General features: G+C 42.3%; 1 long non-coding RNA gene across 1 annotated transcript; it reads left to right on the forward strand.

The window, feature by feature from the left end:
• The first annotated feature begins 1,354 nt into the window (after positions 1 to 1,354).
• On the forward strand, positions 1,355 to 8,580 carry LOC147755401 (uncharacterized). The gene is made up of 3 exons (XR_015328363.1): positions 1,355 to 5,950; positions 6,496 to 6,870; positions 7,199 to 8,580. It is a non-coding gene; the product is annotated as an uncharacterized LOC147755401 (long non-coding RNA).
• The last annotated feature ends 2,513 nt before the right edge of the window (positions 8,581 to 11,093 follow it).

Consider the following 11,093-nt stretch of genomic DNA (forward strand, 5'->3'; position numbering starts at 1 on the left):
TTATAGTGGTTCTTTCTTTTACTAAAAACGTATACTCGTCTACCCCTCTATCATGTTTCTCCAAGTTTACGCGAGCCGTAAAAAAAACAGTAACGCATCAGATCAAACTACTAGTACGTTTGTTAAGCGTTTACGATACCTCTGCTGCGGTGCGTGATCGATTTATTTATCAGCGTCACATCGTTCACCGTTGACTCTGTATACAAAACGTATACAGATAAATAGTGTTGTGAAGCTACTTTGCATATGCCCCCATGTGGTTGTTTGGTCAGTAAAAGATGAATAAGTTTACTCACTCACTCGGCTTCTCTTGGCCGTCTCCCTTACGGATATCGAATACGCACAAAGGTCATAAAAAGTACATTTATGATCTAAGAATTATACTCTGCTTTCGTATGTATTTGAAAATCATGTTACCGAATAAAAATTTTAGCACAGTTATTTTTTCAAGTGTAATTTCACATTGTGACTGAGAAGTGTAGGCGTGCTAACTTAGAAGTTCTACAGTAAAATGCTATTATACTGTGAACAAGTTAACTTCTCTAAATAGAATGCGTTGCAATACCTGCATATAGCAGCATATATACTGAAGATATTGTGAGAAGCTTCTCACTGACAGGCTTCGGCGCTGTTTACCTGCTCCAGTGCCGTTTGCTTATTTACTTTATGATCGAGGAACGCTAAGCGACAACAGAAACGCTTTCTGCTAATGTCCGTCAACAGATTTATTTTTATTTGAAACCATATCTCGTATATACGCATGTAGTTTTGCAGTGAACTGGAAGTTTCCCGCGCAAATTTTTGAGCTAATTAAGCCACCTTGCACCAAACATCTTGTGTTCAAGAGTACCAATTAATTATAAGCATGGTTAACTGCTCGCTAAGCACGGTACTTATTATCCATTAGCTCTGTGCTTAGAAGCATTTGTGCTTTACATGACTAACTTACATGCTAAAATGAGCTAGTCCCAGAACTTACGGATTAGTTGTAGATTTTGTCGGACGCATCGTTTCGTCTATGACTTCATTTTCTGGCCTCTTTCCTTTACATTTCCATACAAATATCCGAATAAATCTATATAGTAACCTAATTGCTCATCGCAGGAACAATCGGTATTTTGCTCGCTACGTTACGTTCATACATCTATTTGCGTTTTTCGTACGTTTCAAAGGACACAGGTTACGCACACAAGGATACGCCGCGCGGATTACGCCAACGAAAGGAACAGCTAGCTAACAAAGATTCACTTCGGGCCTGCCGAAGTCCAGGACGAATAATGTCATATTGTGAATAGGCGAACAGCTATTACCAGCGGAATAAAGGACGACTACCGACGACTTTTGTAAGGTTCTTTTTGGACCGACGATAAAGGGCGTTTGTCTCTTGGTGCCGTAATGTTATAATTGATGAGGTGCATTTGGAATAAGACGCATTCTTGCAGCAACTCCGTGTTTGATTTTTGTCAAAAAAAAAGGGAGCATCTGACTTAGGTTGGAATCTTCCAAGTGAACGCCACGATATCGGTAGCTGATAAATTATATTATAGAACAACTAACATTTTATAGCCAAAGAGCCGGACAGCATATATGTCGATGAACGCAAAAAGCGTAATCAGTTACATATAAGCATTTTTTTGGGATCGAGTATCGTGATGTCGATGCATCTCGGATAGCATTCTAGGCAAGAGCTTGAAGTCGATGAGAATAGCGTTCTTTACCAAATGCAGAGAGAGCTCTGAATCTGAATTGCTCATCAGACAGGTCCCACCATAGCCAATGTTAGTTACGATCTTTATTAGTTCTCATATAGGCCTCCTGCGATCCGTGCGTATGCAATCGATATGTGCGATAAAGTGCTTCGAGTGACATCTTTATTCCATTGAATAGAAGGCTCGTTTTTGATAAAGATAATGAAGTAAGTTCTAAAGGTTACAGTGTTGGGTAGGCCGTAGACTTGAGTTGGAAAACTCGAATATTATAGCAGTTTACTCAACAACAATTGACAACTATTAACTGCAGAGAGCTGAAACAGCCGGCTGCTTTACCTAGATTCGCTAAAAAAAACTCGACAGTTTCCTATCAGCATTACACGATCGGTCTTCGTAGGACTTTGTCCTACTTCGGGATATAACTGAATTTAGTTCAAACACTCGCAGCTTTATTTTCTTACCTGTTTTCCTGTTGTGCCAGGCCTCCTCAACCGTCTTTGGCGCGTCGTACCTATGTATGATGAAAGAGCTCCAGTCATATCGTAAAAAAATAAGGCAACATTCCCCAATAATGAGGCGCTACACAAATAGAAATTATTTGTTAAATGTGCTCCTGAATTCGTTGCTAGCTGTTTCGCGTGCCGTCCTGCCAAACTCCTTCCTCGCAGAGCCTTCAGTTTAATTCTGCTGTTCTTAGTAACCGCGGTAGCGTTCTGTGCACGGGATAATAGCACAGGGATAGAATTTTTTTCTCATTTGTATGGCTGTCGTTACTTGGTAGCGTTACAGCACGTATTGCACGGATTTGCCGTTAAAATTTCACATGAATAGTTAGTTAAGTGTTCGTAAAGCTGGCTGGACAATGTACATACGCAAGCCGAATCGCTAAAAACAGAATATCGCGTTTGATCTAACTACTGATATTGTATTGATAATAACTACTGATTCGTCAGTCTTCACCGGTCGATATTTGGATCTCTAAAATATAAGGGGAAAAGGTAATTAGAGTGGGCTAGACTATTTGTTTGTACCAAGATGCCTATTATATCACAGCTTTGGTCAGTGTTTCGTGTGTTTATCCGTACATTGCTTGGAACTTTGAGCACCACTGCATATCGTTTAGCCAGTGTTCTCTGGAAAGTAGTTCCCACGGAGAGGTTACCGCTACGAACGTCGTATTTTCTTTTCGTTGTCTCATCCCGCGCGAAGCGTATCTTTCTTTTTCTCGTCTTGAAAAGAGAAACGCTGCTTGCAGACAGTGGGTCTCTCGACCGTTTGTCGACTGAAGTGGAGAAAAGACAAAAGGGCGGTACAAACGAGAGGAAAACAGTGGGAAAAATATCCAGACAACGCTCACGAAAGCGAAAAAGGCCAAGCAATAACGGTTTGATGTTGTGGGGCCGCCACCGCCGGCGGCAAAATTATGAAAAACAAATTTGCTCCATTCCTTCTCTCTTCCCTAGAACAAACGGACAATATGAAGCTGGACCAGGCAAGCCAGCAGCAAAACAAAATATAGAATAGTAGCAGCGTCTAAACGGAGCGCTGCCGTCTTTTTGCCTCATTCACGATTTCGGGGCTTCGGGTAATATGAATGCTAGTTCCGTTACCAACGAGTTTCAATTAATTATAGTCGAGGAGAATTCATCGCGAGTGAGAGAAGAAAGGGAAGATCCACAGGGAGTGGGAGAGAGCGCAAACGGGAAAAGCTACGGAGTGCAGCTACTCAGCTCCGATAGGGGAGCACAGGAAGGGCAACTCGACTTGAACGTTCCATTCCGTGTATTTATCGGAGCCCCGCGCCCTGTTTGGCAGTCGGCCTGCAAAGGGTCCGAGGTAACAGTTTTTTCTACACCCGGAGAATTCGGCCGGTTGCCATTGCTTCGGTCGATGACTAACACTAGAATAATGGAAAAAATATGGCGGCGGTAAGCTTCCCCTTAAAATGTCTGCAGCCAATAGGTTTAGCCCAGTGCTAAATTCTGTGTGTATAAATAGCCTCCTCCCAGCTGCCACTTTAAATGCCAACTTTGTCTTGCATATACGCTTATGGACGTAGCGGTTTCTGGAAGCATGTTTATGGCTAAAGGAAATGACGAAACGGCGCTCCACTTAGAGCGGTCGGGAACGGAAAAGGACAACGGTAGCAAATAGAGTTATTAATTAGCTAGTAGTTATTGCGAGTGCCGCTAAAGTAAAGTAGTCGCTGTTGTCGCAGCGGTTATTGATATGACTGTGGTCATTGGTACGCTCTCGTCGATTTCCAATAATTCGATCTAATAAAGAGTAGTAAGCGTCCTCAACAGACAAAAAGATGAACCGGACGGGAAAAACCTCTGCAGGGCGGGAACGAGACCACGCCCCCACATGATCAATACTTGTAAGTCAGCAGTTCGAAAAGAGATGAGCGGCTGCTAAAATTAAACCAGAGGCTTTTCTGTCTACTTCAACAGGTATGAACTTCATACAGTCCGATAATGGAAATATATATGTGAAAGATTTATTATTCAAGTAATTAGAATTCACAATCCTATAAACGGTTGCGTTAACGAGAGGTCATGTATCTTCTCTACATTTGTAGGCTAGCAAATGAATTGGTAAGTTCGTCAACGTGTTCAAAATATAGAACGATATATGAAACGACGAGCCTCATGAAGCACTTGGACAAATCAATCTGTAGCTTTAAACAGGCCATCTTTTTTGATGAGAAGACGATTACAACGATAATCAGTTTGAAGGACAGCTTGGACCGAATGCAGATTTTTGAGGAAAACAAATATGGGCGTGTCTCGTCTGCATTCAGAAAGCGAACTTTGACTTTAAACCGCTAAGCTGGGCTCAAAGTCGCAGCCGGCTGGAATATTGCCATACCCAGACCGTCGATTGTCGCTCGTTCGCAGCCATTCCCGCTTCTAGTCATTCACTTTTGTTGATACGTTCAGTGCTGTACGGTTTGTGTCAGCCTGATTTCGTTTCAAGGTAGATCTAATTCAGTTACCTTGGAAATGGTGAGAAGATCTTCGATTGACGCGCCACATCTATTGTGAATATTCTTTACGTTTAGTTTTTTGAAGGTCGTTCATAGGATTCTGATGATAAACTAAAATATTAAATGATGATTCACATTTGGTCTCGGAGGCGAGACAATAATTTCGTTCGGGGATATTTCAGGTCCTCAAGTTACTAGGATGCTCCCAGGAAAACGTTTCAGACTTGAGAGTATTCCTGGTGAAAGTGCAGATTGCTCTTAATGCTGATTAATTTGCTAAACAGATGGCCTAGAAGAGAAAGGTCACAAGATTCTACAGCAATTGTTAAGCAAAAGTCTAATTTAATCTATAATTGCCGCACACTTACACACGCTTCTATGCGCTCTGTGAACATACGTAGCCGTTGAGGGTGTCCGAACTATACAGCCAAAGGCACCGCCCTGTCTCGTTGCTCTTTGCGTGTCGAGACCGTTTCTGAGATTGACAAGGCGACTCCTCCGTTAAGGCATTCGTCAGAACTAGGGACCCGAGCGTTATCTAGATGAAAAAAGGGTTTTGCTGAAGAAGACCACCGGACCCTGGCCAGGGCAGGCTTTCAGGCTGGGTATGCGGGATGATCCAACATCGAACTCGACGTTGAAGTAAAGCAGTTGGAACTATACGATAATAGCAAGCTACATCGGCACGAGAGGAAAACGCTGGAGTAAGACAGGACTTCGCCGGCTGTAGTGAACGTGCAGGGTGGCAAAGAGACTACTACTGCCGAGATGGGGTCTGTGCAGCAGTTTCTGCAGAACGCGCGGGGTCCCGCTTAGCTCATGGCCGTTATGGCCGCATTCAATGGCGCTGCTGCCGCTCGCTGCTTCTAACTCTTTCGCCGTTCAAAGCACCAGTGCGGAGACTGTGTTAGAAGCTCTGCAGGATCTGACTAGCGCCTCAGGAAACAGCTGCTCTGGTCGTGAAGTCTGTTTTTCGGGATCTTTAGGCGTCGTTGCAAACGCGCCATTTCGCCAGAGATTTCTTGACCATGGATAAACGAATCGGGGCCAAGTGGACAGAATGAAGCGCACTTAAAGGCCAGCAGTGTCTGTTATTCGGTCGTGTTATCGTCCTCTTATCAGCTGAAACGTGTTGATCTTCGAGTGGAAGAAAAATCTCTTACATACTGTTCCGATTAGGGCTTTCCGTGGTGAAGATGTTGGAAGTAGGGCACAATTGCCACAGAGTGTGATAATTCTAAGTTCAGTCATGGTCAGTTAGTTATGCAAAAAGCAAATTGCTTGGGAAAGATTGGTTCAGCTAGAGCACAGCTTAGCTTAGTGTACTCTATACGTGTTTGTAGATGTCAGGGCCAAACCAGACGGGCTCTGAAGTGAGAATATGGGTTAACCCTATGGAGGATCCCAGAAAAAGCTTGAGTCGTGCTTGCTACGGATTATTTCGAGCCTATAAGAATGGTTAAATCGATTTGTTCTAAATTTAGTTACATGAGTGTGCATAAACACATGAGTGTGTGTATCTCCGGTATATTTATTGGAGTATGTGCAATTCAATCACTGTATTTTCTCTATAATAATATACTAAACGTTTGGCACGTCTCATCATCCCTACCCAACGTCATTGTCAGATTATCTCAATTGAATTAGGCTGCGTTCAGATTTTCAGTTTCAGCACAGAAATTGAAGGGAATAGTGAATGTTTTCGATTTCTACTGAAGCTGCATAGTATCCTCCTCTAGCAGGTTAGGTTATTCGTATGAAAGACCATGCATGTTTTCTAGTTATCGGTCTTTTCAGGTCCAATACTGCATGGCGTGAAGCTGTTAGTACGTCCTCGTGGATAGAGTTACCAAAGGATTCACGTTCAGTGCGCCGCTAAGCATTCAGGACACCATTGGGGATAGTAAGCAGCACTGACAGCGTGCTCTCTGACACCGGTGCGGTTCATTAGTCGAAAAAATGAAGCGGACTAAATGGCATCACTGAATTCCCTCATGCACGATATAATATCAGCCTTCGCTTATCTAAGCACAATGCAAAAAGACAAATCAGATCACCTAACATGAACATGCATAGCTAAATCACATGGTTCTTGAACGAAGCACAAATATGGTATGCATTAACTCCTTCCTCGTCGTCTGCAATTGACACAACAATTTGACGATAGGACAGGTAAGCCCTTTGAAGGGCCCAATTGGTGACTAATGCAAAACCATACTCGTGTTGTCCTATGTCATGTCAAGCTATCACTCCTAATAGCAGTTTCTACTATTTTAGGGAAAAGCGTGGTTTATCTATAGAGCAAATGTTCTTCTATAAAACTATTCGTTCATAGCGTCTATATTGTGCATTTGAAAAGGTATGCCTATCAATCGTAATTAAAAAAAAGCAACATAAGCTAATTTATGCTTGCACACATTGTTCATACATCTTAGTAATTAAATTGTTTATTTATTTGTGATTTCGAAAAATGTACTTAAACATCCTTCTGCTTTTTCAGCTTTTGCTTCTGGCAATTGCGTTTGTCGGTGCCAGTGTCCTCGACGTTGCGGAAGCTAATACGCTTGGCCGCCGGGGATAGAGTGGTGCTAACCAGAAATCGAGACCGACGCACGTGCGGTAGCATATAACCAGAAACCAGGCTAAAGTCAAAGTTAGCCATTCAGACCATCTCGCAATCACGGAAGCAACCGCGCCACCAATAGCAGTTACAACAGCAAAGTGCTTCAAGAGCGAGTAACAAAGTCTTTATCTTTGAACTCATCCATCTTTGGCCAGCCTCCTGTTGTCCTGAGCCGCCCGCGCGATTTTCCTTGTTAGTTTTCCTAGCAGCAGCTGTAACAGGAGCAGGTACGGCGAAGACCTAGTGAATCCTACTGATCTCTACGTTTCTGCTTTAACCAGCCCGGCTCTGTAATTGGCGGGTGCTAGGTTTCGATGCTCGAACAAGCCACAGCTTTTATTAACGTACAGCATATATTTCACACGGGAGAATGACGAACGTGTGAATGATGAGGGATACGCAATGGAAAATATCCACAAGTAAGAAACATGAACACAGACGCAGCTCAGAAATCCTGGCTACCACCGCGGTATACAGTAAAACGGAACGTTTCATCTAAATATACATGTTATGGCATCTGAATACGTATGTATTGTATATTTGAGAGTGCCACAGTATATGCGATATTTGTAATAAACACGTTACGGTTGACAAGCTATGCTGTTTTTGGACTCTTCAAATACTAATCTCAATTTGGAAAGAAAAAAACAACTGGTCGTGATTTTTTTAAATTCTTACGAATGGCTGTTATAGTTTCGTTCGTATTTAGCCTGCTGGGTGTGTGGTATACTTTTGTGCTAAATCGACGCGTTATGTAGCATCAAGTTAAGTGTAACTTTTGTAAATAGGTAGTAGTAAATAAATTACATACATAGAGTAACTTGCTTGTTGTTCTGATACTATAAGGAGACGATTCCTTATAAAAAAAAATTAACTATATGTCGATACATGGACATTCATGAGTCAGTATCATTGTTTGAGGCTTCTAGCCCCCCTCTACGCGCTACAGTTGGTTCTACAAGTTTTAATATTTTCTTTTATGTTTTTATGGTAGGCGTATCACGTAAACAATTGGCTTAGCCTATCTGGCTTTCATTATACTATAAAATTAATGTTTCTGTATAAAATAAAAAAAAATCAAGTTGATCCTTATTAATATTACACATTAGGACTAAGTTAGCTTGGAACATTTTGCTTAGTAAACATTTCCATTTTAACTAGCACTTACCTTGTAACGTATCTTACACACCTTTTGCAGCTGCATATCGAGATCGGGTCTGACTTACCGGTACATGCCTAAACGCGCGCACATGAGAAGTACGTGCCTATTCAGTTTGTCGATCTTCAATTTCTTATAAGTTCCTCCTTGGGCTTTTTTAAGAACGTATCTACATGTGTTTTTTTTATTATAATATTTATCGATAACTCGTAGAAGAATTCCCGTATATGCAGGAATTGTATATTACCGCATCGTACGTAATTATCCATATATTAGTAAATCGTGGCATATTATCGTATGCGTGCTCCATTTTCCGTGGCAGTTCTATCGATGTCTCTACCCAGAATTGTCTGCAAATCTGCTATTGTACCAGAATTCAGTTTAGTCGACTAATCAGATCAGCTAAATCATGGTGGGCAGATTTCCTCGAACAGCCTTTGTCATCGCGCTACTTTTAAGGTTATTATAGATTTGTTTGTTGTGTCTGAAAAAAGCGACGTAATAGCGTTTCGCTTCAAAAGCTGAGACGCGGCACCAATGTGACAACATTGTAGATAAATTCAAAGCGATATATTACAGCTGTTTACTAGAAACGTATAAACCGGACGACTATGATTTTGGATACCGTATTAGTGGTGCACGCTAACGTCTAGACCAATGGCAATTACAAGACAAGACCAATGAATCAACCACTATTAAAACTGATAAGAAGGGGCGATAGGTATTGTACCTCTTCTATTTTTGCAGGCTGAGCTTCCCTATAGGGCGGTACGGTTTTCCTGTGCTGAAAGGACGCTCGCTACAACAAGTCCGCGTGAACCCCGCCAAATAACAGTATCGTGTCATGACCGGTTTCGCAAGCAAACGGTATAACGAGAGATAAAAAAGAGAGACCACAACTAACTAGGAAACAACGAGGTGGTCTGTGCCTTGTGCCTGCTGATTTGATTATATTCAGGGCAGGTGACAGAGAGAGGGATCGCCGTACTCTCTCACGCTGCTGTTTTGTGTCTCTTATGACAATTTTCTACTCTGTGCTTCGCGTTTCCATTCGTACGAGACGCTTCCGACTAATAGCGTGTTTTATACCACAGTTCTGCCTTGGTTGTATCGGGTACCTTCTACGTGGCCACATGGTTTGTCTACCTTTTAAATAAGATAAATATTGTCTGACTATTATCGGAAAAGTTTAGACGTTGACTCTTGTCAATCGCTCAACATGCTAAGTGGCCTTTGCTATTACATTTGAATTTTTTCTACTTTTGAATGACGTCTGCTGATGGCTTCGGTACGTGATGTTTACGCTGAACACCGGCATCGTTAACAACAGCGCCGACTTCCTATAGCGGTTTGATATGTTACTAAAATTTGGCGTTTTCAGCATTTTGTTTTAAAGTAAAATTTCGCTCTCTTCCTCGCTCCCCTCTCTGTGTACGCTCGTGGCGATATTTTCGTACATGATGAGGAACTCCGACGAATTTTAGCGGTCTATAGTCTAAGCCAAAGTAACTTCTTTTATTAATGCATGTATAAACAGTTTGTTTTTACAAATATAGCAATGTCTAAACAGAGCATTTTGTGAACGTGGTTGCCAGTTATACAAGCTCAATGTTATCTTCGGCGTGTATTTTGAGTTCGTTTTTGGTAATAGTAACCGTTGCAAAGGGGGATAATTTTATTTACATGAAAAGTATTTTCTGGTGATAAAGTGCAGCCCCACTTCCGAGCTTCTACGGCGTCTGCTAAAAATTAGGAGCTAATGAATAGTAATTACACAATATGGAAGAGTAATTTGACAGTAGGATAAGGCTATACTATTGTTTAGCTTTACATCCGATATCGCCGGTAGACATTACGTGAACCGGCTGACTCTCACTACGAGACGCTCTGTGTTCGAGCTCGAATCATCCCGCTACCCACTAAACTAGCTTAAAAACACAGTTGAATTTTATTATGCACCGCGTTAACTAACCGTGTGGAGTATTTGGACACCCGGAGTCCCTATACCGTCGTAGAACTGAACCTAATCAAACTGACGAAGCTATTGAACTGGCAGAAATGATAGATTGTATTTTACCACGCGGATGGATTCGTCCCTTCGTTTGCCACTCGGGCCAGGTCCTCCGTTTTGCGGATAAGAGAGCGACGGAGATTTTGTGCAATGTCTCTTCCTGGCTTTTTGGTTTTCTTCGTCCGATATTGGCGACTGGCTCGATTCATTCATGTCCGTTGCTTATCTCCTTGTCGGAAACTGCCCTAACCGCCGACGCGGCTGCCATTGACGCCGTTGTCGATGGAATACCATAAAACATATTTATTTGACTTTGACTCAAAGTTTCGACGCGCAGAAAAAGCCGTACACACAGGCCGACTCGCGTACCGACCGACGAACGCGTCGCTAGATAGCTAGCTATGGCAACGACGCGCCGAATGAAGGGTCAATATTGAATAGATGGAGGGAGCTCGGTGGGTCGACGTTGCTTTCAAAAAAAACACCGTGCTTATAATGAAGAAAAACGAGGCCGATACAGAAGCATGCAGAAGAAAAAAATCTTGGCAACAACAGCAACAGTGAGTAATGTTGTCGATATTTGTCTTGCTGCGCGACTGGGT

The sequence above is a fragment of the Varroa destructor genome, unplaced genomic scaffold (assembly GCF_002443255.2).
Source record: "Varroa destructor unplaced genomic scaffold, Vdes_3.0 BEIS01000005.1, whole genome shotgun sequence".
Taxonomy (NCBI): Eukaryota; Metazoa; Arthropoda; class Arachnida; order Mesostigmata; family Varroidae; genus Varroa; species Varroa destructor.